The following is a 20863-nucleotide window of genomic DNA, read 5'->3' as shown; positions in this document are numbered from 1 at the left end:
CCATGCACGGCATGGGAAACCAGGAAGAAGTTCCTGGCTCCTGGCTTCAGATTGTCTCAGCTCCAGCCATTGCAACCACTTTGGGAGTGAACCAAAGATAGAAGATCTTCCTCTCTGTCTCTGTTCCTCTCTGCGTATCTGCCTTTCCAATAAAATTTTTTTTAAAAATCCTTTAAAAAAGAATGTAATAATACTATTGTTTTAATATTCCAAGTTTATAATTTATTACATATAAATGAAGTGGTCATTTTTCTCATTTTTCTGTTTAATGAATTTCTATAGCCATTTTTTGTATTCCTACTAAATGAAGTTTTCTTTTTTTCTTGTCTTCTACTTGTTAAACTTTTTATTCTGTGAAGTATCAGCCTTTTACTGTGCTGTTAGCCTACAGTATGCTGTCTCAAAAGGCAAAAGAGGGAGAATGAGAGGCAGAAATGTAGGGAGGCAGGAGGGGAATATCACACATTCCTAGAACTGTATCTAATATGTTAAATATTAATTAAAGTTTATTTATTTATTTAAATTGAAAGGCATAATTACAGCCAGAAGAAGAGACAGAAAGAGATACTGAGAGAATATTCACCTAATGGTCCATTCCCCAAATATCTGCAACAGCTTGAGCTGAGTTGCTAAAAAAAGGGAGAATCCAGGAGCTTCTTCCAGATGTCTTCCACGGTTACTGCTGAAAGCTAGTCCATGAAGTAGCAGAAATCTAGTCTAGGCTAACTGGAACTTTTGCACTACCGCAGTGTAACACTATCTCTTTAATTATAGAAAGATAAGCCCACCATCCCAGGATCATCTATTGCTTCTGGTACCAGGGTGCAAGAGCAGTTCTCAGTCAGTCTGCATATCCAAATGGAGTGTCAGCTTCTTCCTGAGAGAGCAGGCTTCCTACCAAGGAGCTTGCTCCAATGTGCCTCCTGGTCTCTGATCTCCTTCCTCCAGGAACCTCTCCCAGAGGTTCTGGCTCTGGCTTTTGCCCTTTGCAAAGTGGCATGTTTTCTGTCCTGCTCTGTGTGTGCGCTCCTGCCAGCGAGTGTAGATGGACCTTCCCAACTGTCCTGCAAATCTACTTTGGGCCCAACCAGCCGAACCTTCCCAGGTAGCGGTGCCATTGTCAGCTTTTTTTTTTTTTATCTCTAGGTGATGGGCAAACTCTTTGGCTCACTAATGGGTATTTCCCTTTCACTTGTGGATAAACATATATTTATTTCCTCACTGCCAAATAAACTATGTTTCTATTTTCACACTAAAAAGAAAAAAGAAAAAATATCTGATGTCTAGCTTACAGAGCAATGAGGAGGGATATAGTATAAAAATACATGCACAGTGTGTATCCACATTAGTGTGTGCTTTTGTCTTGCAACAAGTGTCCCTGAGGAGACATGCAAGGCTTGAACTCTCATGTGAGGTGGCACAGTTCCCATGTAATCAGGAGTTTTGAGTTAGAAGTTTCCTTCTGTTTCTTAGAAGAGGGCACTGGGTCATAGATGGCACATATCTGTGAAAAGGACTTCTGCTGGTTACTTCCATCGAAGAAGCATGGACATATAGCAGATAACTGCTCCTGAATTGGAAATTGGGACTGAAAGTGCATTGTCTGAGGAAGCAATGAACTATCATATAACGTTAATACTTGCTGAGTGTAGGAATGAAATATTTACTTGTTGGATATGAACATTCATTACCATTAACTTGGCTTCTCCTTAGGTTCTTTTTGGAAATCAGTGGCAGATGATGTAACGTGTTATCCTTTATAGTCTTGCTTTTGGAATCAGAGAATTAGATCAGCTTAATCAAATTTCATTAAGATTAGAATATAGTCAGCAAGGATTTTTTTCCCCCAGTGTAAGTATTGCTGACTAGAACTCATTGGGCTTATAGGAAATGATTCATAATCCTGGCTATAGAATTTTCATATGGTACATGGGTGGAGTGGAGAGGAATAACCTGACCAGCTGTGTGCTGGATTTTTTAAGGTTAAGTCATGAATAATATTAGACTTACGATTTAATCATTAAAGACTGATGAGAACAAATAAGCTACCATCAGCATAGATAGAGAATGTGGGCCAGAATGGAATAGTTTCCCTTTATGTAAGGCTGACGGAAAGTGAAAAGGTCGTTGCTATAAAGCAAAAGAAAATTTTAAATGAAAATCTGTATTACATCTTCTCCTTTCTTTCTTTTTTTTAAAGATTTATTTATTTTTATTGGAAAGGCAAATCCGATTTATAGAGAGAAGGAGAGACAGAGAGAAAGATCTTCCATCTGCTGGTTCACACCCCAAGTGGCTGCAATGGCTGGAACTGAGGCTATCTGAAGCCAGGAGCTTTTCCTGGGTCTCCCATGCAGGTGCAGGGTCCCTAGGCTTTGGGTAATCTTCGACTGCCTTCCCAGGCCACAAGCAGGGAGCTGGATGGGAAGTGGGGCAGCTGGTACATGAACTGGTGCCTATATGGGATCCTGGCACTTGTGAGACGAGGATTTAACTACTAAGCCATCACACTGGGCCCATATTCTCTATTTCCTCTCAAAATATCTGATGATTTGAATTTTTAAATAATTTTTTGTCCCTGTCCCCATTCAAGCTAATCATAAAATTAGATTAGGTATTTGCTTCATGTCTGCGAAAGTATTTCTTTCATCAAGGAGAGTACGAAACATAAATGTCAGTATACATTTACAGTGCTGGGTTTTATCAGTTTTATCAATATCATTGCTATGATAACCTTGCTGATCGTTCAGAGTTTAATATTTATTGAAGCCATTTTTATTGTCTTAAAGGCCCTTGCCTTTAGAACAGCGTTACAAATGGACTTCCTTTACTTGGCAGTAGATAGTCATTATCTTCACATGTATGGAGGTGGCCCAAAACATGGTTAGACTGTCACACAAGAAAATAATATCCCAGTTGGTGGTCATTGATTCAGTTTTAAAATGCTGAAATCTTTTGTGGCTTTATTTCTGTATACATGTGAAATTGTTATAAAGTCTGCCAGTATTCATACATCATCCATCAGCTCACTCAAGTCACCCTAACAAATGTTTATATTATTGCTTCACTTCTCTCCTGATCCTGGAACAGACTGAAACACCCAGCCAACATGTCATCACATTCCTCAGTTACCACTGTAATGGACTGTTCTTGGAAGGCTCTCCGTTGCCTGGCTCCATAGGACCTTGGCTGCCTTCCAAGGAATATACCTTTTGAGACAATTGTTATCAGTCCTGGGGTAGGTCCTCCTTGTCTCCATCACCTTACATGTCTAATTCCTTCTGACTTTACCCCAGATGAGGTTACTGTCCACATCTGTCTAAATAATACCAGGATTACCTGTGAATAGTGTTTTACACGTTTGAGTCCACTTTCAACGAGAACTCTAATACCTAATAGTTTTACCAGCTTTGGCCCAAGACTAAGAAAGGGCTACTGAGTGTTCTCTAGCTTGAGGCTAAATGTCTGAGGCTGACTGTGGAACTGACTTATCTGGATTGTCTCAACAACAAAGATGCTAGGCAAACACAGTTTTGAATCTGATTCTAGCCAAGAGAATAAGTTCACCTTTTAAAGCATACATGATCTCATTGTCACATGCATCATGAGGAATCGTTGTTGTTGTTACCTAAAACAACCAGTTACTTATTTTAGTTTATTGAAACGAAATAACTATCCCCATTTCTCATTTCCAGAGACTCTAAGTTATCTCTTATTGATTCATGCATGCCCTAGAGAATCAGTATTACTTGCTAAATCAGTATTGTGTCTTTAAAGTCCTCCTTTCCCTCTGATGGTACTAGGAATAAGTTCTCACAAAATTATTCCTTGTAATGTTTGTGATAAAAGTAAGGTATGGAGCTCCCAGCTCCTAACCAAACAATTGTGCCCCATCATTATTAAAGTAATGAAATATAGGTGTTTTCTCTTAAACTTACTGTTCTTTTAAATAAAATTATAAGCTCTTGCTGCCACCATGGTCTTTCTGAGTTGTTGTTCTTATGAGAAAACTTATAGATACAACAGGTTTTGAACTAGGTGTGAACTAGGGTAGTAACCGTGGAGGTTTGAAGGCACCCAAGTCTAAATCCTTAGGGCATTTCTTTTTTTGATTATTTACTCTTTCTGGACTATTTTCTCAGAAAGCTGCTAAAATTATGGTTTTGGAAGTTAGGAGAAGCCCTGAAAATACAGTTTTCAGTATAAATCATGTTTATGAGGATCATTTAGCTCACTACTAGCCAACAAAAAACTGGACAAAATTAAGTTTTTAAATTATATTTTGCTGTGAACCCTGCCCGTGTGACCTCTTACTCAAACCTTGCAGGTTGGAACATGGAAGCAATTCAATTTAGTTTATTACTGAAAGACGAACTGAAGACAAATGCTTTTTAGACAATGTATAAAGGCAAAAGACTGTGGTTAGGGTGAACCTGAAGTATTTACCGTATATTTCTAAACCTGCGGTGAAGCTTGCACTCTGCTTTAGAGCCTTTGCTATAATCAAACACACTACAACACTAGATTCTTGCCTCATCTTGCAACTTTCACTTTTTTCACTCTACATTTATTCTGTAACTTTGGCAGCTATATATATGCAATACTGGAAGGTCACTGGGACTCACCGAAATGCAGAAATCACTACTGAATACCTCTCCAACCTCTAAAACTCAATTCTCTAAATATAGGAAATGTACATTTCAATATTTCATTGCTGTAACACTAAAGACTTTGGATTGATGAACACAAATATTCATAACTATACTAAACTTCTGTTGAAGATGTTGGATCAGCTAATTTATCTACTCTGTGTACTTTCTCACTATAAAGGTTTATTTAAACCTTGCTTTAAACCAAAAGGCTCGCAAAAGCTAAAAATTCTGACTTTTCTTTCCAGAAATCTGAATAGGTTCAGGTTACCCAATATTGGACTTTGATGCTGGCAGGTTAACATAGTTTGATTAGGGACAAACACTTTCTGCCAATTGTACAGAAAGAAAGAAAAACCTTATTCGTAGAGGAAGGAGTGAAATCTGTAGGGTAGAAAACAGAAACAAAGAGTAGATGACTTTTTTCTCCTGTACTAATAATTTGATATCTGGTGAGTCAAATTATTGGTCCTTGAATCTTCCACTCCCTCTCTTATAACTTCAATGTGCCAGCTCTTTCCACAATTGAATAAAATCTAATTCTTATATTAAATCCGTTATTCCATGTCACTCATAATGGAACACTCTCTGAGACGATTATTGATACTACTAGCAGTAGTTCTGGGGAAAACACAGCATTAAGAATAATAGTATAGTGTTAGACCTGTGATCCGACTAGGTGTAAAGGCGTCTCTTACTATGTCTTATGAGGACAGAGGATATTGGTTTCACCACCACAAGGACTTGAAAGATGTGTGCTGGTCAAGCCTACCATGCTCCCATGCAACACGCCTCTTTGGACTGTGCAGACAACACATGGGTCTTGAAGTATTACAGTAGATTAGTGTCTGTTCAATGAGTTTTTGGGGAACACCATTTATAGTCTGTCCAAGCTGCTTGTTCTCTACTTAAGTTAATAAGCATAGATTTGGCACATGATATGTAGCTAGTGCCAAAAAAAAAAAAAAAAAAAAAGAAGAAGAAGAAGAGAGATTTTATATCATTAGTAAAGGCTACCAGAAAAAAGATATGCTCGTATCTGATTTGTACCAATATAGTGCCGCTTTCAGGAATGTGTAAACCAGTCATCTGTTTATTATAAGATTTTCTCAAAGAAGCTTTCTGCCTCTGTATTTCCTAGACCACCCTACTGGTTCATTACTTTAAAGAATACATTTCTTGGATCTTTTGAACAGGAAATAGACACCTCTATAGACATGTGTCTGCTGGAATTTAGGGAATATTTCCTCATGAAAATTAAGGAGCATGATTATTTGTTAAGTTTGTAGACATTCAGTGGCATGTGGAGTATTAGAATGTGTATTGTAAAAGGAGTCATGGATCCTCAGCATAGTACTAGGGGTTAACGACGTAACCTGCAGTTTATTTGGGGAAAGGATTATAATCATAGAAGTGAATTCCCTTAATTTGCATTATTTTCTGGCACAGAAAGAACATAGAATCCATATATATATGTCCAGTAGAAGCTTTCTTCCTCTAGAAATTTGGATATGTACTAAAAACAGCACTATTTATTAAACCGATAAAATTAGGTGGGTTGAGTGCCAGCTTTCTCAAGTAATCCAAGAGATCTCTGCATTTAGGAAAATGTCAGAAAAGTTATGTAATGGAGACTGTGGCCTATATACCCTAAGGCATAGGAAAAAAATCTGCTTGCCAAAAATATAGAAAGCCACCAAGGAGGTATCTTCCTAAACTGGCTAGGTGAACTGAAACCAGTTCTGTGCTAAATTTACAAAAAGGGAAGGAGCTGAATTCCCAAGGTCATTTGGATTTGTCTGTCATCAATATTCTTGTTTAAAGAAAAGGGATGTTTATTGCATGTGTCCCCTTCTCTGCTTTTAAAGTCATGCATCTGGTTATTCATTTTGACAAGAGGAAAGGGCCATATTTGTAAATAAATATACACTGAATCATGGGCAGTGGTTAATTATTAGAAAGAAATCAGAGACTTGGAAGGAAGATCAGTGTTTAGTAGTCCAAGGGTGGTATGTAAATAGGCTGTTTCAAAATGGACACAAAGTATAAAGATACTTGTGTCTCACCTGAATGTTTGCCATGAAGCATCTCAGCACAGGTGGGTCATGGTGATCAGGTGGACGAGGTGACACAGGCTGTGGGTACTAATCACTCACTTTCCCTCACCTCGATGCTAACCTTGCCCAAGAGCCTCATAATCCGGCTATTTATGATGGCAGAAGATATCTATGTGATGAGACACTTGGACTTCCACTTTTAAATACCAATTAGGTTTCAATTTTTAATATGTTGGCACCCCCAAAGAGATGGTAAAAAAGTTGGCTGCTTCCATTATGGAAGCAATGACACTTTGTTCTCAGTGATGTGTGTATTCATATATCATAAGAATATATTTACCTATATCATAATCTATACATATATAATCTTAATATAACACAAATAAATAATATGTGCATGTATACATTTTATATGCAAAGCAGTATACAATATACTGCATATATTATATATATATATATCATATACAATAGAGATGAATTTGCCTTCTCCACTGAAAATGTTTCTGCCATATCACCACCCATTAGTTTCCAAAATGCCTTATGTAGTGTCAGTTTTATACACAATATTAGCTTCATCCATTAAAATCATTCAACATCAGATTCACTATTCATGTGATGATTTTCATCACCTGAAAGCAACTGATATGATATGATGGGAAAGATGCCTTTGTGAAGATTCTGGTACGGAACCCAGTGTATAGCAGAGCTATTTTACAGAACGAGAGTAAAATTCTTCAGGATGATCTAAGTGCTTTGAATGAGCAACTGACATGCAGTTCAGTTTTTTTCCACAGACAAGATTTATAGCTCCAGGAAGCAAGGGGCAGAAATGAAAATGGCTGTTTACTGTTACTCCTAATGATCTCTGGCTCTCCCCACACCAATGAACACTGCTGATTTACGTTCTTGTTCAATGAGGGAAGACTACTTTTATTAGAGTCTATGATAATGATTTATCAAACTGGAAGTTGAGACTATAACCTAGTTATTTTGAGTTCACCAGTTCAGTGAATCAAGATCCTAAGAGAAGGGTCATTGCACTGGAGAATAAAACAAAGACTATAATAGACTAATATTTTCTTTGATAAATCATAGTCTAGTTCTCAAAGGCCCAGAATTCAAGACTGTCCTACACAGAGCACCTTTTGACATGTATTCAATTCCATTTGCTTCTTATCCTCAGTGGTTCCCATGCTCTGGTGGCTGGACTCCTGTACTGATCTTTCTGGAGTTTTGTATTTAGCGCAGTAACTACTTCACATGCTGTGTTGGAATATACTCCTTTATGCAAAAGAAATTTGTTCTGTGCATGCAACTAATAATTATTTTGATGCTGATGGTAATAGTGATGTGTGTCAACCAATACTCAGAACGTTAACCATACAAACTTATGCCTCTCCAACATAGTTTTAAGCTACTGATGGTGAGCATTTCAGAAATGCTGATTCACTGCTCGCAAAATTAAATGACCCTGAGGCCATATTCATTACTATGTATTCCCCATCCATAGATCTCAATTAGCTATTTTGCTCTCACAGGGTGCTCTTCCTTATGTGTGCATGTAAATATTCTTCATGTCAATTACTGCTGAGAGTGTTTAGGCAGCATGCCGACAAGGAGTTGGAAGAGGCCAGCTTAGTTAGCACTGTGCCACCAGGGGATTCTATGTAAGACTGAGCCTATTGTACATTATATTGGAACCAAACCTTCTATTGCTAAAAAAATCACAGTACCTATGATCTCAGAACTATCAGATAAACTGCCAGGAGTTAGCATCTTAGATATTCATTTAATTGAAGGCAGGGACGTTGACAGAACTGTCTTGCTTTGAAAATTCTTACAAGAAGGCACAAATGTTAGAACTATGGTGGAAACACCAGAGAGACAGACAGAAGCTAAAACTATGGCAGAAACAAAAGATGTGAGGATCTTTGAAATATGTTCTCTTTGAACAAACGCACGGAATAACTGCAGATTTCCTAATTATTTTCTGGCTTCTGTGCGCACATATAAGCTCATGTGTAAAGCAAAACATCTTTAGTTTGAGTAAAGGGATAAGAATGATAATAAGAAAGCACAGAAATGTTTTATAAAGCAATCCTGCCTGTCACATACACTGAGTATGAAACATACTGATTCCTTGGGATGGGGTGGAGGCAGAGGGAAGAGGAATTACACGTAGGCTTGCTCTCTCGGAGCTGTGAGTTCATCCATCATGACAGGATCCCATCTCATTCTATTCTCAGCATTATGGTTTGCCCCTCCACTGCCATTGCCATCATTCGAGGTCCAGTCCCATACTCATAAATAATGAAAATGCTTCTAGGGTCATCATTTCTTCCTTCACATGGTTTGCTGCTCCAATGTAATTCCTCCCCAGTAGTGAACTTATCACGCTGTGACCCACTTGAATGCAATCTGGATTTCATGGCTTTGTATTCAAGACACTCCTTATTCAAGCACCTTCCAATAGATCTATGTATCCAACCTCACAGTTCCTTCAAACTCAGACTGGTTCCTCTGCTTCACTGAAAGGTTGTTTGCAAAATGTTTTATTATTTATCTGAGAGGGGGAATTCAGTGTTCAGTTGGTTGATTCTATTTGCTGATTCACCTGCAGTTGTTGAAGTTGTTACATAATGTTTCCATACCATGTATTTTCCATGAACTTCTTGACTCCTCATATAACTGATCTTTGAGGGGAACTGTCTTGAATTATTTGCTTTCAGAGGGCTTTGTATCATTTTTCTGTGTGTATGAATGCGAAAGCGCTGCTTTTAGTTGAGGTATTTGGTGTTTGTGAATGAAGGCATCGTGGCTGTTAGTACTCTGACTCCTCCAGATTAGCAAACTGGAAAATTGTATCCTCAGCATGAGGAGAACACATTTTCTGTTTTGCTTCTTTTCTTTGTTATATGGAAAAGAAGAAAGCTAATGTCCAAAATATCATGAAAAGAAATACAGAGATAAAATAAAAGGAGATCTGGTAATAATTAATGATGTCATGTATCTTCTGTGTGTGTGTGTGTGTGTGTGTGTGTATCTATCAGATGGTCCAGTGAGAAAGAACAGAGAAATTCCAGGTTATGTCAAGGGATACATTAGATCATCAGTTCTTGTTTTTACAAAATGATGTCAGTAATTTTGAAATAAAAATAAAACAGAAAGCACAGAACATATCCTAATGCCTGATTGCTATTCAAATCTCAGGTGTAATGCATGGAAGAAATCTTGGAAAGATTGCAAAAATCTAGAGGAGTATTGCTTCCTAAGTTAGCTCAGTTTTATAAACGGCATAGTTGAGAAAAAAAATCTCTTTCCAAAAATTTCAGAGCCCTGTGTGTAAATAAGATAATATGGGAGTATGCTGTAACTAAATTTGGTAAATGTAAAAACAAAAACAATTTGTTGTTCATCAAGCCTATATCTGTGTCAAGAAATATGCATATGTGCACAACCACATAAAATCCCAATTTCGCTTTTTAAAACTGCAGGTAATGTACATTCACCATAGCAGTTAAGATGCCTGTGTTACACGTTGAAGTGACTGATTCTGAGCTGTCATTCCTGATCCCAGATTCCTATTAGTGCAGACCTTGGGAGGCTCCAGTATGGCTTGAAGCAAATGGATTCCTGCCGCTCACAGGGGAGGCTCTCACTAAGTTCTTTCCTCCAGGTTTTGGTCCATCCGAGCTCTAGCTATTGTGGGCATTTGTCTGAGAGCATGCTTGCCAATATTCCCTCCCTCCCTTCCAGCTCTCCTTCTTCCTTCCTTCCCTCCCTTTCCTCTTTGTTCTAGTTCTTTCTCTCTCTCTTCTCTCCCACCTACTCCTTCATTCCCTCAACCCCTGTCTGCTTCTCAAACATATATTTATTTTAAGTGCTAATGTTGAGGTTTACACAGGACTAAATTATTTGATTTCTGGGATTCAATTCATTCCAGTAGGTTATTTGTCCCTATTTCCTATAGAAAAGCATCAGGAGTAGGCTTCCCTTCCCAATAGGTTAGAAAGATCCTAAGAGATTCAGTTTAAACTGAAAGCTGTCTCACTTTTGTCTAACCTTTATTGAAGTTTTCTTCCTTTTATACAGTCTTTGCCTCCCCAGAAATGGATTTTGAGCTGATTATAAGCTACCCTGTGCTACCCTGTTTATTTTTAAATTTTTTAAAAATATTTATTTTATTTTAAGGAAGTGTAAGAGAAAGAAAGATATAGAAGAAAGAGGAGATAGGAGAGAAGAGGAGAGGAGGCAATGGGGTGGGTTGGGGTGGGGAGAGAGAGAGAGAGAGAGAGAGAGAGAGAGAGAGATTATATTCCATCTGCCCTACAAATGATACTTAAAATATTCTCTTGACAGAGAAGAGGAATAACATCTACCAAAATCAAAGAGAAATGTGGATGACATCCCAGTAAAATGACAGAGGAAGGCTAACTCAAACAATTAACAACCAACCCATTTCTAAAATGACAGGACCAATTCATATTAACCCTGAATATAAATGATTTAAACTAATCAATTAAATGTCATAGACTAGTGGACTGGATCAAAAAACAAAAGCCATGTATCTGTTGCCTACAAGAGACACATCTCACCAACAAAGAGCAGCGGAAACTATATCATGGATTTCCATGTTTTTGTTTTTATTTTCATTTTTTCAAAGAAGTTGTTTTGCCCATATTAAATACTTCATTCATAAATCATACATTAGAGTCATTTTCTTCAAGAAAGTTCCTGATTTTTGTTTTTCATTTCTTCAGTGACACATTAGTCATTCAGTAGCATGTTATTTAACTTCCTGACATTTAAAATTTTCTATTTTCTTCCTGTTGTTGATTTTGTTTTGTGGCTTATCATTTAAGGAGATGTATGCTAACTGTGTCATAGAGTCTATCGTATACAGATGTGAAGATAAAATGCAGTATACATCTCCACTTCCAAATCAAAGATGGACTCTCAATGAAACTGTTAGACATATCTTGACAATAGGACGCTGGACTCTCTGCCCTTGTCCATACAGATTTAAGTACAGGGTACAGATTTAAGATTGTTTATGAGGAACCAAACTATTGTAAAAATATGAGGGAAAAACGAGGGGCAGAGGGAAATCCCAGAGCCTAAGTAACTGTACCATAAAATTATTTTAAAAAATGAAAAAAAGAATAAAATTAATAGTAAAAAAAGATTGCATGTCCTGATTCACTCTCAATAGCTAGGCCAAGCCAGGATCCAGGAGCTTCTCCCAGATCACCTCTATGTATGGGTCTTCCTCAGTTGCTTTCCAGATGTTTTAGCAGGAAACTGCATCAGAAATAGAGCAGCTAGGACTTGAATTTATAGCCACAGGGAATATTTGGAATCACAGGGAAAGCTTAACATGGGCACAACACCAGCCCCAGTTGCCCTCTGTATATATGGCAGAAATTTTCAAAACTGCCACCCCACTCAACCATGTTATCCTGGATACCAGATGAGTGCTACAGTCCTTTGTCATTATTATTGAACATTGCTTCTTATACAAAATAAAGTTAAGTGAAATCTGTGATATTCTCCCCATGCTCCTATCAGAAGCAGGACATGAAACACTGAAGGGGCTACATTTTCATCTAGCTTAACTTATATATTTACATTTTCTGTTTGTCAAGTGGTCACTGGAGTGTTTGATTCCTGGTCTAGAAATATTATGTGAATCTCTCAAGCTGACAACTAGCACATCTGATAAACTTACGAATATGGTATCATTTCAGTCCCTATTTTAGTGGTGTGTCTTCATTTTCTCTACATTTCCTGTGTATTAAATCCGTTATATCCACTGTTAACTGTTCTGACAGCATCACATATGTTTGGAAACCTGAATAAAAGTGTATATCCACATACAGCGGGTCTTTTGGATGTATTTCTAGAAGTGGCATTACTGGGTCTTATGGGTCTTATTTTCAGTTGCCTGAGTATGGTCTGCACTGATTTCCATAGAGGCTGAAACAGTCTGCAATCCCACCAGCAGTGGAGTAGTCTTCCTTTTTCCCTGCATCCTGGCCAGCAGGTGTTGGTGGTGGTTTTCTATAAGTGGGCCGTTCTTACTGGAGTTAGGTGATATTTCAGTGATTTTTTTTTTTGAATTTCCCTCATTATCAGAGAGCTTGAGCAATTTTTCATACACCTGTTGCCCATTTGGATTTGTTCCTTTGTAAAGTGTCTGTCCATTTCCCATACCCATTTCTTGACTGGTTGGTTTGTTTTGTTCTTTTGGTTGTGCTGGAGTGATTTATATATTCTGGAGATTAGCCCTTTGTCTCCTGTGTAGTGTGCAAAGATTTTTTTCCCATTCTGATGGTTGCTTTTTTTTTCTTTGTTGATTGTTTCCTTTGCTGTGAAGAATCTTCTTAGTTTGATGTAGTCTCATTTGTTTGTTTTGGTCTTGACTTATTTTGCTTTTGATGATTTTTCTATGAAGTCTATGTCTTGCAATGTGTTTCCAACTTTATCATGCAAAAGTTTGATGGTTTCTTCACGTAGGTTTAGATCTTTCACCCATTTAAATTTGATCTTTGTGTATGTTGAAAGGTGTAGGTCTACCTTCTTATTTCGGCAGGCTGTCAACCAATTGTCCCAGCAGCGTTTATTGAAGAGACCTTTCTTTTTACCTGGATTGTTTTCTGTTTTCTTGTCGAATATTATTTGGCTTTACCTGTGTGGGTTCCCTTCTGTTACTTCTATTCTAGTCCATTGATCTTCCTCTCTATATTTGTTCCAGTACCAAGCTATTTTAAAAACCACTGCCCTAGGGCTTGGCAGCGTGGCCTAGTGGCTAAGGTCCTCGCCTTGATCCCATATGGCTGTTGGTTCTAATCCCGGCAGCTCTACTTCCTCTCTATCTATCTTCCTCTCAGTATATCTGACTTTGTAATAAAAATAAAATAAATCTTTAAAAAAAAAAAAAAACCACTGCCCTATAATATGTCCAAAGGTCTGGGATTGTGCTCCCTCCCATTACATCCTTATTCTTTAAGATGGTTCTAACTATTCATGTTTTTTTGTGTGTGTTTCCAAATGAACCTTTGCATCATTTTTTCCAGCTCTTTGAAGAATGTTGTTGGTAATTTGATTGCAATATTGTTGAATATATATATTCAAAATTTCCATATTACCAAAAGCCATAAATATATATAATACATATGTATTATGTATATATTTCCATTTATATGGAAATTTTGATGATACTGATTTTGCCCATCCAGGAACATGGTATGTTTCTCCACTTTTTGAAGTCTTCTTCTATTTCTTGTTTTAGTGTTTGGTAGTTTTCCTCATAGAGGTCTTCCACATGTTTAGTTAGGCTTATTTCCAGGTATTTCATTTTCTTCTCTGTTATTCTGAAGGGTGTCATGTTAGTTAGTTCTTTTTCTGCCTTGCAGTTGCTTGCATACAACTCCATTGCTGTAGATTTCTGTGCATTGATTTTGTACCTGGGCACTTTACCGAACTCTTATACAAGTTCTATCAGACTCTTTATTTAGTTTCTTGGTTCTCCTTTGTATAGGATCATGTCATCTGTGAATAGAAATAGCTTAACTTTCTCATTTCCAATTTAAATTTCTTTTTTTTATTGTGAGCACTTGTGAGTACTTCCAGTACTATTTTTTTTTTTTTTTTAAGAGAAGTAAGCCTTTATTTCTTCGTTTCGTAGATAAAGCTGGCTGAGCTGGTTGCTTTTCGACTTAGTCGAAGAGACCGGAGCCCATATTCTCATCCGACTCTTCCGACTCCTCCTTGGCCTCCACCTTGGTTGGGGCTGTGGCGGCAGCTGCAGGAGCAGCAGCCACAAAGGCAGATGGATCAGCCAGGAAGGCCTTGACCTTTTCAGCAAGTGGGAAGGTATAATCTGTCTCCACAGACAGAGCCAGAACCCACTTGTACCTGTTGATGATAGAATGGGGCACAGAAGCAACAGTAGGGTAGCCAATCTGCAGGGACACACTGGCCACGTTGCGCACACCCTCCAAAACTCCTGCTTCCAGTACTATGTTAAATAGCAGTGGTGATAGCAGACATCCTTGTCTGGTTCCGGATCCCAGGAGGAAGGCTTCCAATCTTTCCCCATTCAATATGATGCTCCCATTGGGTTTTTCATATATTACTTTGAATATGTTGTGGATCATTTCTTCCATGCCTACCTTACTTAGCGTTTTTAGCATGAAGTGTAGTTGGTATTTGTCAAAAGCTTTTCTGCATCTATTGAGACAATCATGATTTTTGTTCTTCAGTTTTTGAATGTGGTATATTACATTTATAGATTTACAAATATTGAACCATGCCTGCATGCCTGAGATGAATCCTACTTGGTTCGGATGAATGATCTGTCTGATATATTTTTGTATTCTGTTGGCTAGGATTTTTTTGAGGCTCTTAGCATTAATGTTCATCAGGGATATCAGTCTGTAATTTTCCTTCTCTGTTAATTCACCGCTATATTCATAGCAGCACAATCAATAATTACAAAAACATGGAAGCAACCGAAATGCCCATAAACAGAAGATTGAATAAGGTAACTATGGTTCATCTATTCTATGGAATATTACTCAGCTATTAAGAACGATGAAATACCTTTCTTCGTGGCAAAATGGGTCCAACTGGAAACCATTATGCTTAGGGAAATGAGCCAATCCCAAAAGGTCAGATGCCATATGTTTGCCTTAATATAGGCTAATATGATGTCAAATCTAAAAATTAATTATACCTGTGAATTGTATCTTATTGTACAACCTAGCTGTCTGTACCACACACAATAAGATCTTGTGATATAACCTATTAGTAAAAAGTTCATGAGAGTCTGCTTGCATATGATCATCTGAGATTGTTAATATCCCACTCATCTCTGTTACTAATACTACCCATGGATAACGATGATCTAGTGTGTACTGTATTCTCATTTGAACCATATGGGTCACACACTAGCATTAATTTCTGCAGGAAGATATTGGACACTCTTTAATACCACCCTAGCATCACATTGATACCTCTGCCATGAGTTCAACAATACCACAGAGATGAAGACTCACTATTTTATTTTATCTAAATTTCTTTTTCTTTTTTCTTTCTCAACCCGTGGTGAACTGTAATTAAGGGTAGGTATAATGGAAGCACAGCAGAAATTAATATGACTATAGGCAGAAACAGAGAGAAGTATATTCCTTTACATGCAATACAAAGATGGTCTCACAGTGAAATAACAGATAAGCCCCTATGTTGTTGGAATATACCTCAATGGCAGTATGATGAATTTCTGAGGGTACTCGAAAGACACCTATTGAAAGACTGGAGAGGAGAACAATGGCGGGGAGAAGGGAGAGGGAAACCCCAATACCTATTAAACTGTGTCCTAAAATAAAGAATAATAAAATAGTGTATACACTGTCTTTATATCAGCTTTGTCTCTTTCTCCCTCTTTATTTAACAATTCTGTTTGCTAGGTAAATAAATAAATATATAAATTAAAAAATAAATCTTAAAATGATGTGTAGATTCCCTAAATGCTGGTACTAGAAATTATGATTCAATAGATCTAGAATAGGGTCTAAAATCTGAATAAGCTTCACAAAGAAAGAACCATGCATGGAAGGACAGTTTAGGCCTGGTAGAAGGCTGGTGGAGAATATTCAGTACAGGCACAGTGTGGTAGTACCCATATGAATTTCCCTTACCCAGGCTACTACCAGGTATGTTGAATGGGCTATAATTATTTGAGTTATGTGATAAATATCATTAGCAGGTTATGCTGCTTCTCTATCCCATACACACCTTGGGCTAATTAGAACTTTGTTCTTATAAACTCTTAGGGAAAAAGAGTCTGGTGACTTGAGAAGTCACAACTTCTGCAACTACTCCCTGGAAAGACAAGAGTTCAAAACATAGAAAGTTTTCTCTGACTTTTGCTATCCTTGCTTTAACATACCCCTGATAAAGAATAATTATATAGTGTGTACATTTATATCAGTGCATAATTTTTTGTTTTTGTCTTGTGTTTCCACCTGTAGTGAGTCCTCACTTTGTACTGAAGTTTAAACAGAGATTATGTATTATTCTAGAATATAAATAATAACTATTAACAAAGCTTAAATCAAACTATAATTAAAATATTTAAAATGCTTAGAGCTAATTGAATACACTTAAGATTATCACATTTCTTCTGTTAATATGTTACCTGTGGTTTAAAACATAGAACATTAAGTTTAAACTTTGCACAGCTTGAGTCAGAGACACTAACATAATTAAATTAGGCTTGCTACCTAGGGAAGGGCTGAGAATGGGCAGCCTTAGAGGTTAGTGAATACTTGACTAAGTGATAGGTTGACTGATTATTGGCATTCAGGAAGTATGTATTTAGTAAGATTTCATTTGACTAGTTTGAAGTGGTTATCATTTTAATGCTGTCTCATTTTCATTTTTTTAAAGCCAGTGGTAACCGGGAGTTATGAAGGATAATAGTTGAAAGAAAGTGAGGTTTTTCATTCTTCACTTTCAAGTATTCTTTGTTTTATCTTGTTCTGAGATGACACTTTATTTCATCTGTGGGGTAAAATCCAGTGACCTGAAATTAAAATAAAAAAAGCCACATCAGACATACCCATAGCAATCATTTACAAGTCATTGTCAGGTGCAAGAGTGCAGGTGTTTTGGTTTTGGTCCTTTACAATTGTTTCCTTTCTATAATTTACAAAATGGCTTCCCACAGAATATATTCATCAAATGAAAAAGACAAGCTTCTGGGCAAGCAAAGTATATTTCATTAGGTGGGAAATCTTTCTCTATGTGACTCCTACTGGTGGTTCACAATATTTCCTCCACCTAAAAACGATTTGAGGTTAGCAACTCACTCATGGAATGGTTTATTTATTTCATTATATGCTCCCCTTCTTTAATTTCCTATCCTGTTTTCTGACTCATTTTTAACTACTTCAGTCAACTGTGCCATTAAATGTCTTTCTCATCCAGTGTGTATTTAAAAAAATTCTATTTTAATATCTCCCAGCATGCATTTAAGTGCGTGTAGTCACAAAGATCATCAAGGTTTCATAAAATTTGGAAATAAATTGCCCCAGTGACCAATTGTGAGCAGATATGGAAGTGTGTTTAGCTCCTTCAAAGAGCCCTGTTCAGGTGTCATCCCTTACATGAGTATGAGAATAAATACGAAAAGGTTTGCATTGCTTCAGAAAAGATTGCCATCCATTTATAACAGGGATATTTCCTCTCTTATGCCAAGACACAATAGCATTGACAGGAATAGCAGTGGAAACAATCACTGGGGAGGTTTTTTTTTTTTCTTTTTGGTCACCAGAGCCAAATTATTTAATCTACAATAGCACAAGGTTTATTGTCTTCCCTAGACCATGTCTTTCCTGCTACTTATTTTGGTGTTTGTTGAGATATGCATGCAGCATGAATTAATATATTTTGGATAGCTATATGAGTGGATTCCACAAGGCCAGGAAAAAAACTGAATTAAAGCAATTTTTGATACAAAAATTGCAATCTATGTATAGTATTTCATTATATGCATTTGTTTTTCATGAGCTTTTCTGAAGGCCCTGCATATATTTTGATACCAACAACAATCTAAGTCATACCTTGTTAATTCGTTAATTATACCCTTTAGTATATTTACAATTTCATAGTAAAGATAGGAAAGTTTGACTTGTCATGGCAATGCTGCTTGTTAAAATAGAGAAATACATTAGAATTTTCATATTTACTGTCACCCAGTGCTGTAGTGGTGGTTGCCATAGTGCCAGGTTTCCTAAAGAAGTAGGAATCCTCTACTCATTTCCAAAGAGACCCTATTTGTGTCAAATGTTAGATGTCTCTAGTATTGTCAGTAATTACCCCAAAATCATCTTTTTTCCCTTCATTCAATACAAATCTCCACTTACCTCTCCAGCCATTACCTAGGGAGATACAGTTTCTCCCCCTTTTTACTCTTGCATTAATTCTCACCAGGATTTTGGCATAGGGTCAGATATATGGATGTAAACGATTACATTCAACTCTCTTTTTCTAGTAAACATTCCCAAGTACATGTTTGGTGCCAACTTTTGAGCTACGCACTCTAGTTAGCATAAAGCTGAAGAATCATAGCCAAGAATTTTTTAACCTAAAGAATCTAGAGATACTTTAAACTCTTAATCAGATGATTAACTGGGCATCTATGTGGTACAGAAGCCTACTAGTTATAGCTGTGAAACAGAGATTGCAAGTGCCTTCTCTAACTTCTTCAACACTCACAGATAAACTGTGGTGATAAACTGAGGGAATTAGAGATGCTAAATAAATACCTGTTTCAGAAGTACACAGTGTAGCTTTACTTATGACAAAGTTAGCTCCACTACTTAGTCATCATCAGCCCAGACTCCGCTGTGTTTGGATTATTCTCCATTGTAGTGTTTTTATGTTTGCATGTGTTTGTTAAGAGTAGCTGATGTGGCTATTTCATAGCCAAAAGCAGCCATCTTCCAAGGTATCTTGACGACACAAAGAACACTGAAATGGATTGACTTCAAGTAGTACATTTCTTGCATGTTACTTTTCTGATTAATCAAGCCAAATATTCACATGGGACACAAAAGAAAACTCTAATGTGTTTTCAAGGTAAACTGAGATTAGAGTAAAATAGGATGAGAAATGTTTCCTGAGTTAATTTCTTATAGAACACCAAAGTGTGCAGAGATGATTTACTGTAGAGGTGAATGCCTGGGTTTTGTCTGAGACTCCTGCTTTAATTCCTGATGTGAATGGAAAAGAACTGATTTGAAGGATCTTTAACAACAGAAGCAATGTGTGAGGGATTAGAATGATGGAGGAAAGGAAACATGAAGAAGGAGCAGAATGCAATTAAGTCGTCTCTAGTACTCAGTCAAGTGGCAAGTAGGACTGGTGAACTAGAAAAAGTATTTATGAAGTTTGTGAAGATCTGATCTAAGAAAACTACTATTCATTTTTTAGTTGGCTAGTCATTAAGTTGTCAGTTTTGCTGGTAAATCCTGAAGTTATAGGATATGGAAATGAACATAAAGAGACAGCTTAGTGATAAGATTAAAGATGGTTGTCAAGGCTCACATCCTACAATGTTTGAATCCTGAGAATTAAGGGAAATAGATCTGGCCACCTAGTATACTCCTAAAATAGAGCAATGGAGGGGAAAAAGTGATTAAACCCTAACGTATGATGGAGACCATCATTGCAGGGAGCAGGGTGGTGCAAGGGGGCTCCAAAATGCAGGTTCTCTAAAGAGACTATCAGTGTTGGATTTGTTGCATGTGATTGAGTCTCCTGTCAAGGGGTGCTTTTGCTCTTTGGGTGTCATCTTAAAACCATACATAACAGGCTACATAAGCAGTGAGCACAACAGAAAGGGAGAAATTGCTTGTTCTTCAACCCATAGCTGGTCAGATATATTGGGTTCCTATTGCTTCTGTAATGGGACAACTGTTCTTAGGACAGTATGATTTTATTCTGTTACAGTTCAGGATGACCAAAGCCCAGGAAGAATCTGAAAGATTCAGTAGAGACAGTTTCTTCCGTAAGCTTCAGGCTGACCAATTCCTTAGCTCTTTAAGTTTCAGAGGCTGATTTTCCTTGGCTCATAGCTGCATCAATGTTTGCCATTGTCACGTGACCTTCCTCTGCATTTTCCTGCATTCCTCTTGGACGGCTCCTTGTGATTATATCAGGTTTAGAAATGAATTTGAGATTATCTCTTCAGCCCCATCTTTAATCTTATCTGCAAAATTCTTTGGCAATGTAGGTTGGGAGACTAATTAACAAACTTTTATGTCACGTCAGGAAATGTGTGAAAGAGAAGCCCCCATTCATTCCTGCCTCCCATCCCTGTCCTTTTCTCCAATAGGAAAAAGAGAAAAAGTAATTTAAAGAATATTTTTTCCCTCTAGTTAGTGTTACAGCAAATTTCCTGCACTGGGTTCTGGGAAAGATCATTGAATCAAATAGGCAAATTTTATATTAAGTGCACTATAGTGATTTTATAGCTAAAAGTGACTAAAAATGTATAGGTAAGAAACTGCATTAGGTGAAATTAATAGATCAGGCTGCTGATGATATTTGTTACCCCTGGAGAAAAGAGAGTTCATTTTAATTCAGTCA

This window comes from Ochotona princeps, chromosome 14, assembly GCF_030435755.1.
Source record: "Ochotona princeps isolate mOchPri1 chromosome 14, mOchPri1.hap1, whole genome shotgun sequence".
NCBI lineage: Eukaryota > Metazoa > Chordata > Mammalia > Lagomorpha > Ochotonidae > Ochotona > Ochotona princeps.
This window is presented reverse-complemented; position numbering follows the sequence as displayed.